Raw genomic sequence first — 11289 nt, forward strand, 5'->3', positions numbered from 1 at the left:
AAATATGATATATTCTTAGTTTATATTTTAAAATCAAATCGATTTGTTTAGTTGCTTTCTTTCATTTAAATAAATAGGAGAAATTTTTTGGTATATTTATTTTAATTATTTTTACCGATTGATATTTAATATATAAACTTAAAATATCATCGATGTACAATGTAATCATAATAATTGAGAAGTTTTTAAATTTTCGCGGTTTTTCAAGTTGAGTTCCGAATATTTTCTTTCGGATGCGCACGCAAGCACGCGCACCTCTTTTCAACATCCGTTTAGAACATTTTGAAAATCATCCTCGAGAAATTATCGCACCAGACTGATGAACAAATAGTGAACAACTGCGTCTAAGGAATATAAAGACGAGAGAAGACTTTTCTGTATAAACCTCTTGATATTAGCGTAAGTATATTTTACAGTTAAATTAACGAAGAATCATGATATATACAAACACATTCAAATGATCAAATTAGTTATCTGCATGTTTACGTTCACAGAAATTATGACAAGGTCTTATCTTACTGAATCTGATTCAGTTTCGTGTCAAAACAGTTAAATGATTTGATTGTATATAACCTCTAATTAGCGAACTGAAATAAAACATATCTATCTATGTACAGAATCAGTAATATCAGAAAGGGGAGGTGGGGGGGTGCCATCGAATACTAGCCAATTCGTTCAAATACAACTCGATAGGCTGTGTCAAATACACATAGAAATGGTCTGCTCTTAAACACTGTTTAGATTTTTTCGTAAAATATCACTCATCTTTCATTATTTCATCTTTATATGAACATTATGCTTATTGCAAAACACAGATCTGGTTAGAATTCATGCTTTGTCTTGTTATTGATGCAAGCTGGAACAATTGTTTCAAATGGACATGTTGTGTTTTATGATTTAAAATAATTGTTTTATAATTGGTAGAATTTGATAACATTTCCGGCTTTTAAAAGTACACAACTTTTATTATGTAATTCAAATTTATGTTATTTCTCTTCCATGCTTTCAGATGCTGTTTTATTCTGCCACAAAGAGACACCAGAATCCAAAATACCTGAGCAGTGTGCAAGACATGTAAAGTGTGCCCCACAGAGAGCAGAAGGAGTTGCCAGGCCAAAAGAATAAATCTTAAAAACAAAATAAATTTTTCATTTTAAAAACCTCTTTTTTGTTAATCTCTATAGTTAATTTAGTGCCAGTAAAAAAAGGGCAGTGAAATTTAGAAATACATTATTTGATGTTACCGGTATGCAACTTTTTGTTCGGTTTACTCAATTGTATCGGGTGTATAGATAATGATTGAATGAGTAAACAGCTTGGTGATGGTATGGTTTGTTCCGAATGCCTTCAAGATAAATGTAAAAAAACACATACGGTATACCCTCAAAAAGTCAAATTACAGTTCAACAAGATATCAATAAAATTTAAAAAAAAAAGACAAAAAAAAAAGAACTAAATATCGGATAACAAAAACTTAAAATGAAATCAGAATTTGTTTAAATGGTCCTGCTATGTATTCACATTAAACAAAGGAGGCATTTTGTGTAACCGTGTCAAATTTGCTGCATTTACATGATTTTGTATAAGTTGGAAAACTTGATCAACCAGAATCAAACCAGTGTGCTGTAGTGAGTTTTTAAATATGTTCCTATGCTTTGAGAAATTGATGTGCTAGAAGAGAAAGCTTTGTTAATATTGAGATATTTGGTTTCAAATAAAATCTTGATATTGTAATCGTCTCTCCTCTTTGGTTTTGATTGTTATTGTCTACTATTCTCTTTTGGAGTTGTCTCTTGTTGATAAAAGAACTGTTGATGGATATTCTAACTTGAAATAAAACTTGAAAGAGGCTTTTTTATTTCATAATTCAGGTATCTTGTTATTGTATTTGAACAAGTGCCAAAAAGGATCAATTTACATCCAAGAACCATCACTTCAACTAACCTACAATTGACCTGACTTCAACCTAACTCGACCTGATTTCAACCTAAACCCGACTTGATTTCAACCTAACTAAGACCTGATTTCAACCTCACTGGACCCGATTTCAACATGTTATCAACGTCAATACAACGTTGAAACTGCAACGTTGATTCAACGTCAGAATTTCAACGTCATTACAACTTTCAAAACTAACCCAAGTTTCAACGTTGTAACAACGTTGAAGACTGACATTGGATCAACGTTGATACAACGTTTTGTGCCTGCTGGGGAATTATCTCATCTGTACAAATTAGCACAATTCTTGATAAGATTATTTCAGAAGAACTTGAAGTTTTAAATAATTGGTGACTTCAATTAAGTTTATTGTAATAGGTGTTTAACAACAAGTAAGCAACATAAATATTGCATAGCGACGGTTACAAAAATGCGTGGTGTTTGTCCTCTGAAGTATGAACTTAGCAATGTTTAAAGAGGATTTTGGTTTCATTCTAATATAATATCTTAGTCATCCTTATTCTATTTTTACAAAGTTCATATAGAGCATAGCAACACAAAAGTTGCTTAGTTATAGCAGTAAATGTTTGAATAAAAAGATAACCTTTGGTAAAGGAAATGCACAACTAACACATTCTAGTACTAAAAGATTTTTTCGTGGCAAATAAGAATAATATTGCAAACAGGATATCACATCCTACTTTTTATGGTGATGTTGTTTATCGAGCCCGTAAATTTAGATACGATTCGAGTATTCTTATCAATCCTTTAGATAATATAGAACTTGTTATCAGTAAATTAAAACCAAACTAAATATTATTGGTATACACATACATGTATGTACATTCACGGTCCTACTATCTGTCGGTGCCTATATTTTGGCATTGCACAAGGTCATGTTTTTTCTGACTGTTAATGACGTCTTTACACGAAATCCATTTGATGTTGGATGTGTACTGATTGATATTTTAGTCATAGATACAATATTGTTTTATTAGTTGTTTTGGACTTTGAACTAGCTTTCAGTAACTGCGTAGTACCCTCAGATCTATACTTTGTGTCTTTTGTGTTTTTGTTAGTTTTGTTTGTGTGCTTTGTATCGTTCTAACTACTTAAAATCTTCACATTCTTGAGGGAAGAAGACCTAGATGCTTCATACTTTATATATAGATGCCTCATGTTATCAAGTTTCCGTCTGTCATATGTCCATTGTCCTTGGCCTCATTTTCATGGTTCAGTGACTACTTGGAAAAAAAGTTTTTTGTAATGTTAATTTCTCTCTTATTGTGATTAATAGGATAACTATATTTGGTATGTGTGTACCTAGCAAGGTCCTCATGCCTGTCAGACAGTTTTCACTTGACCTCGACTTCACTTCATGGATCTGTGAACAATGTTAAGTTTTCGTGGTCAAGTCCATATCACAAATACTAGCAATAGGTCTACTATAGTTGGTGCTTGGAATGATTGTAAGGTGTACATGTCCAACTGGCAGGTGTCATCTGACTTTGACCTCATTTTCATGGTTCAGTGGTTAAAGTTAAGTTTTTGTGTTTTGGTCTGTTTTTCTAATACTGTATGCAATAGGTCAGCTATATTTTGTGTATGGAAATATTTTACGATGAACATGTCAGTCTGGCAGGTTTTATTTGACCTTGACTTCATTTTCAAGGTTCATTGCTCAATGTTAAGTTTTTGTGTTTTGGTCTGTTTTTCTTAAACTATAAGCAATAGGTCAACTATATTTGGTGTATAGAATGATTATAAGATGTATTTGTCTCTCTTGCAGGTATCATCTGACCTTGACCTCATTTTCATGGTTCATTGGTCAATGTTGAGTTTTCCTGGTTAAGTTTGTTTCTTAGATACTAACCGCAATAGGTGAATTATTTTTGATTCATGGAATTATTATAAGGTGTACATGTCTGTCTGGTAGAGTTCATCTGACCTTGACCCTATTTTCATGGTTCATTGGTCAATATAAAGTTTTTATGGTTTTGTCTGTTTCTTACATGCTATAAGCAATAGGTCAACTATATTCGGTGTATGGAATGATATTAAGGTGTACATGTATTTCTGGCTTGGTTTATCTGACATTAACCTCATTTTCTTGGATCATGTTAAGTTTATGTGATACTTGTAGTAAACTTTATTTCTAGGAATATCCATATAAAATCAATGGTCAGTAAAGCAGTTTTTCCTATGTTCTACTGTTAAGCCACTGTCCCAGGTAAGGGCAAGGTGTAGCGCTAGCGAACATTTTTAACCCCGACACAATCTGTATGTGTATGCAGCTGTCGAAGTCAGAAGCCTGTACTTCAGTGGTTGTCGTTTGTTGTTGTATATCATATTTATTTTTCGTTTATTGTTTTGTACATAAATCAGGCCATTTGTTTTCTCGTTTGAATTGTTTTACATTTGTCATTTCGATACCTTTTATAGCTAACTATGCTTTTTGGGGTTTTGTTCATTGTTGAAGGCCGTACGGTGACATATGGTTAACTTCTATTTCATTTGGTCTCTTTTAGAGAGTTGTCTTATTGGCAATCATACCACATCTTCTTATTTTTTTTATGATTATTGGATGGGAAGCTTACTGTACGTGTGTGTCAATACATATAACAATGTATATGAGGGGACTGGTATTATATGATTAATGATAACATGAACAAAACCTATGTCATACCATCTTCAATGTAACGCGACACATCGTCCATGTGTCAAATACCACAAGCATATCTCAAAGGACACAGACAAAAATATCCATTATTCATATTCAACCATTTAAGGATATGAGGGGTAGGGGCATGAAGTCTTATTCCCACCCAGAGATTGTCATGGCAATTCAGAATATATTTGACTGAGTGGTGGTGATCTTAACAGTTTGCTATATATCTAGCACGTTCTGAAGTGGGGACTGGGACAGAGCGTCCAAGGACAAAAAACTATGGTACATTGTGAAGGTCTAGTCATGAAAAAGGTTTAGGGTGGGGATTTGAACAGGTTTTGTTTAACATTGTTCATGGAATGAAAGGGGCATAGAATGTCCTCAAAGGGCAAACATATACTGGGCTATTAAGGTCTGATCAAGGTAATAAAGAATAAATATGATTTAGGGATGGCGACATGAACAATTTTCAAGATATTTTACAATAAATGATATAAGAGGGTAGGACATGATCCAGGGACAAAACATATGGTCTTATCAATGCAATTAAGAAAGAAAAAATATGGTTAAGGGTGGATATATGAACCGGTTTGGAGATATTTGACGATTTGTTATATAATGGTTGGAGGGGTATGACCCGCAGGGACAAATCCTTTAGTACAGTGACATAGCATGCAAAAAAAGATATATGGTTTTGGAGTGGACTTAATAACAAACGTACATTTGATGTGGAAAGTCGGTTTTATTTTGTGTTGAAATCTCTATTTTATTTCAAAAACATTACCAATGTATAAATTACCGGTACATTTAATGCTCAAACCTTATACATGACCGAATGTAATTATTTTAAATGAGAGCATACTAGTAATTTTCATGACAAAGAATAGACGAAACCGTAACCGATTGAGACAACGAATACACTGAAAAACAAAATAGCTATAAAAAAATCACAGAAACTAAAGCAAAGGTAGCAATACACAGTTAGGAGTTAAGTTTGCATTTTGGCCCCGGTGTATTTTTCAAATATCAAGCTATTGCGCAAATAAATTGATTTGTAGATAGCTGAAGAATAATATAGACTTCAAAGTTGATTTCTATAAACATCAAGATTGTTTTTGCATGTTTTATAGGTCTTTTTTTTTTGACAGTCCGTATTTTCACATCCCATAGGTCTAGAAATTATTGTAATATTTCCCAACAAATATTTTACGCTCGAACTTTTCAATTAAATTTTATGAAAAAATGAGTTGGAATGCATATTATTTTTATTTGACTTCTTGGTAGATAAATGTCAATGGTTTCAGAAAAGGTATCACTGAAATGGATTGAAATTCTACTGTGGACCAAATTTTATGGAATTTTGTGATATTTTTCATCCCCTTGTTTGCAATAGTTTGTATCAAATAAATGCAGACTGTAGCCATGGTCACACAAAAAAGAAATTATGTTTCACCATTTTAACTATTGAAAATAAAATTGGAAGATGCTGTTTCCATACATATGAGCAAAACAGTAAAACTTATTTGTTAGAAAGCAAGGAAAGAGGGTGGTTTAAAATCATGAGTGTCAATTTTAAGTTTTTTCCTTACTGTAATGCTACCTTAAGCAACACAAAATAGAACGGAATGAACAGATTTTCCGGAAAGTAAGCAGCACCTAGTAGCAACCGCCGTGATGTTCGTGACAAGTAATAATCTGATGGCAAGTCGTAATCAGTGGTGTCATTAATGAAGAAAGGATAACGTTATTGTGGCTACGATGAATGGATATTGTTCATCTGTGGCACAAATATTCCTTAACAGTCAATCAATTTGTAATGGGTCGCAAAACTTTTGAAAAAGACTTCAACTTAACAATAAAGCACCCTTGGCGAAAACAAACTTTCTTGTAAGGAGCAACATTCTATTATAATATGCAAGCCCAAGAATATTGTATCATCAGCCAAGAGAGAGATACAAGTTACATGCATGAACAGATGCTGTTGGACTTTACCCTTGTAAACGCTTTATATGAGCAATCAATCAGGTGCTATTTGAATGTAAGATCACACCCTTTTTTTTGTTTTTTTTTTTTTTTTTGGTGGGGTTCATGTTACTCAGTCTTAAGTTTTCTATGTTGTGTTTTGTGTACTGTTTTTTGTCTTTTCGTCGTTTTTCATTTTTTGCCATGGCATTGTCAGTTTGTTTTCGACTTATGAGTTTGAATGTCCATTTGGTATCTTTCGTCTCTTCTTTGCAATACATAATGGAAGTATGTGCTAATAAATCGATTTAATATTTTTTTCTAAAAGTCCTCAACCGACCCACAATCATATCAGTTTTAGATGAAAATCAAAAACGAATGGAGAAATATCTTTGGTCTCAAGTATGATGGCATAAATGCTGTCAACATAAACAAAAAACAAAAAACAAAAACAAGATCTCATTGTAAAAAGTTTATGTACATATAATAAATAAAATTAAATACGATTTCAACAACGAATATAAAATTCAATAAATGTATATTTCATGAAAACACAGTCTTTTCATAAAAATTCCAAAGTTGCACCAAAAAGTGTTATTTGTAATCAATAGTATTGTCAATATACACATATTCTTTTTTCTGAAGGTTCCATTTCATCATCAGTGTCAATATCACCAGTCCTTTGCCTCTTCTTAGAATTTTGATTGTCGTCTTTTTCAATGAATTCGGGTCCTATTGAAAGCTTTTCTTCAAAAGGCTTGAATAATAGAGATGCATTTTCCGAGCTAAACGAGCAATCTGTGCTTCCTTGGCTTTCTTTCACATGAATAAAATCAGGTGTGCTTAGCTGTCTGTTTGTATCCATGCTGTCTTCCAAATGAGTAAACATGTGGCGATCTAAATTCGTCTGTTGACCGAACGTACGATCACACTGTGTACACTGGAACGGTTTCTCCTTATTGTGAATGTTTTTTACATGACGTTGCAGGTTTGATGAGATGCTAAATGATCGGTCACATGACTTACATTTATATGGACGTTCACCGGTATGAGTGCGCAAGTGTCGATTCAAATTTGCTGCTCGTGGAAACATTCTGTTGCAAAATTTACAAGTGTATCTTTCTTGAGGAGAGAGTTGTCTTTTCGGTTTGCCACTTTTCTCATTTGGTGACGAAATGAATCTCTGGTTTTTTACTTCAGTCTGCATCATGTGACCCATGAAACTGTCCACAGAGGGCTTCGCTGTATTTTCCATCATCATCATTTTCTGAAGCGCCACCATATTCGCCATATTTTGAATGAAATGCGTGTTTGCGGTAAAATGGTCCAAATGTGCAAATATTGGAAAAGACTTCGGTGGTCCGAAAATGTGTGTTTTTCTGCTTTCGTTTTGATGTTTGTTACTGATTGACAAATCCACTGGTAAATCATAATTGCTTGATGTGTTTATATAATAATTATCTGGAGATTTCTTTCTGATGGACAAATCATATGGCCCAATGTCTTGTAATAGCTGTTTGCTTTGACATAAAATTTCTGCTTGGTTATTCGACTTATCCTCATCAGACAAATGTTCAACGTCAACTTCTGGAGAAACACTTCGTCTGAATTGTTCGTCTATAACGAGACGTTCTTCACTGGATGAACTTAATGGAGAAATAAGTCTATTACATGATTTGAATTCTTTGTCATCTAGACTTCTAGGAGAAGTGCTTCTGTTAAACTCTGTCTCAGTCTTGTCGCTTGCCATACTGTTTGGTGTAGCACTTCTGTCGGATACAATCCCTGAACTATCAAGCGACCTCTCCTCGCTTCCTGTTGAGCTTGGTCGTCCATAGTATTGGAAGTGTCTTTGGTAGTGCATGTGTTGACTGAATATTGCTTCGTTGCTAGGTAGGGTGTGGTTTTTGGCAATTGGACTTATAGGCATTGGTAAAGTCGGTAGCGGGTAAAAAGGTACCGGATAAGCTATTTTAGTCTTACTAAAGCTATTGGGTCTAAATTCGGCATCTACTGCTAACGTACTACGATCATTACAATGTGTTTCCTTGTTTGAATTCCCCATGCAATGTTGCCGATGTCTGGAAAGTGAAGAGAGGTTCGTAAATGTCATATTACACTGAAAACATTCTAGTTTTTGCTGACATTCTAAATGCATCCGTTTATGACGGCATAAGTTTGAAAACTGTGTATAGGACTTCTTGCATACATCACATTGGAATGGTTTCACCGAATTATGTGTATGTTGGTGTTGCTTCAGTCCGCCAGGCGAAGAGAATACCCTCTCACAATCTGTACATGGGAAATATTGCGAGTTATGGTCGTTCATAGGACTTTGACTGGTTCTTTCGCGAAGCAGTTCCTTTGTCGTGATGTTTTCATTCATTTTGAGGTTATGAACAGGTTCTTGGGCCATCTGAAACACAAACAAGAAGTGTTTTACATACTGATTACATTAACAAATTGCAAAAACAAGTTTAAATATAACAGATATAAATACAAGGAGATGTGAGTCAATGCGATAGCAACTCAATGACAATTACACGTAAAAACAAAAAGGCCTCTTGTTGTTAGTCCTCAACAAAAGAACAGTGTATATACAATATGTCAAGCTCTATGTCACAACAAGCCAAAAAATGTTGCCGATTAAGCAGTAACAAACAAAAATCTGCCATCAAAACCACATTCTCTAAAAGATTAAAGATACAAGAAACGGCAACCACTGACGAGGTTTCTGACTATGGACAGGCATCTGAGGATGTCATGAAGTAAAACAAGTTTTTAGACCTCAACACACCCCTTTTCAACATAGGAAAAACAAAAGGTATATTTGACGTATAAAAAGTCAGTACAGGAAAGCTAACTTTAGGAGACCGTTATAAAGGTAGACAACACTCAACTTCAGCCATAACAATTATGCCGCATTCAAAATGCTCGCGGTTACTGAAAGCAAGCTCAAAGTACTCGGCCCTCTATTTCAAATTGGACTTGATAATTTTATGGCCAAACTTAGAAATCCAGAGTGTTGTCGACATAAATTTTCTGTGCACAATTGTGCGACAAAACATACGGCCATAAAAAATGTTAACGGGATGACTGATAATATTTAAATTTTGGCATCTTTAAGTGCTTTCCGGTTAAAGTCAAATTTGTGATAACTTTTTTTTCTTTTTTTTCTGTAAAACAATTAATATCCTACAAATCCTACTCCTACAACGATTTCCTTTATCTACAACCGACGCAACTTTGCTATCCTTTTCTTTTTTTTTTTTTTATTAAGCCACGTGTTATTTATTTGATTTACAGTACAGTTATGGAAATAGTATAGGGGAGAAAGCATTTTTTTAAGTTTTAATGGCCGATGTTTATTATATATCAGAGCAGCAGTATACGATGAAACCATGTGTTTTTAGCGAGCTAAAATTACTGTTAATTTGAAACTTATTTAACTGCACAATTTTCATTATAAACAACAAGTAAAGTAAAACTCAAAATTAAAGATGTCTCTCTATTCTTATTTATAATTATATGTATTTTTGTTTTGCTCGTGCGTATAAATATTTTAAATCGATTTGATTTTTCCAGGATTTTTTTAACAAAATTGATAAAAGAGATACCGTGGGCTTGTTCGTCAACATATCTTCATTGGCTTCGGCATCTATCTACAGGTACTTTCTCAAAATATTTGAGTATGTATTCTTAGTTTAAAGAAAATTAACCTACCTTTAACGTCTTCTTTTCTTGTAACGTTTTCTTCAACTGTTCAATTTGGTTCTATAAGCAACTTATTTTTCTATTTGTCAATATCTGCAAAATATTAAAATTATAATTTAGACAATTTAAAAGTACAATTTCTGTTATTATTTTCTGCAAAAAGTAAATTTAAAAGCACCAAAAAGGAAAAAGTATAATGAATTAAAAATATTTAAAAAAAAAAAGCAGAGGCACAAACAAAAATTAATACAACATGATAAAATGACGCGTTTTGCACTAAAAATCTTCAAGTATATAGTTCCTAGAAATAAACGAAAGAAAGCAAATCAATCAGATTCCCTTAGTACCTTATCAAACCTCTCTGTCCGCGTCAGTTGTCTATGACATTAAATATAGCTTCTAAAGTACCATCCTATATATCAGATAAAATTTTTACTTTCACACCTCTGAGAAACATACAAGTACTTTTCATTTGTCCAGTTAAAGCTTTTAAGTTTGTTTTGATATCTTTATACTTTTTTTTATATTCGTGACAATTTGATAATGTCATCTAGAAGATTATCCTAATGACAAACAATGCTACCTGCTGTCATGCATCTATCACCTGTATGAATATGTATAATAATTGTCTTTGATGTTTACCTTTAGATTAAGGTATGTAATTAGCTAAGTATTAATCACTATGATAGATTATGAACACTGGAAGATGTTATTCACACTTCATGGAGATTACACCAAGTTTTTTCTTGTTTTTTGTTTTGACTACAATTTCACTATTTGTTAATTGAACCATTATATTAAAGTCTTATGAAAATAATTGATTGAACATATTTCGATTCAATTTACATCATAATAATTTTGGTAAAGAAATTAAAATGTATAACGAAGTGACACGATGAAGATACCTTCTATCAGATTTCTATATTATGTTACAGCTCTTTAGAATTTAACCATTATCGATATCAAAACAATAGGTGATAAGTTGTTAAAATTGAAATAGTTTTGTC

General features: G+C 33.0%; 1 long non-coding RNA gene across 1 annotated transcript; it reads left to right on the forward strand.

Annotated features, from left to right (window-relative positions):
- Nucleotides 1-1160, forward strand: LOC127735089 (uncharacterized). The gene is made up of 2 exons (XR_007998031.1): nt 1-399; nt 1010-1160. It is a non-coding gene; the product is annotated as an uncharacterized LOC127735089 (long non-coding RNA).
- The last annotated feature ends 10129 nt before the right edge of the window (nt 1161-11289 follow it).

The sequence above is a fragment of the Mytilus californianus genome, unplaced genomic scaffold (genome assembly GCF_021869535.1).
Source record: "Mytilus californianus isolate M0D057914Y unplaced genomic scaffold, xbMytCali1.0.p SCAF_3, whole genome shotgun sequence".
Lineage (NCBI taxonomy): Eukaryota > Metazoa > Mollusca > Bivalvia > Mytilida > Mytilidae > Mytilus > Mytilus californianus.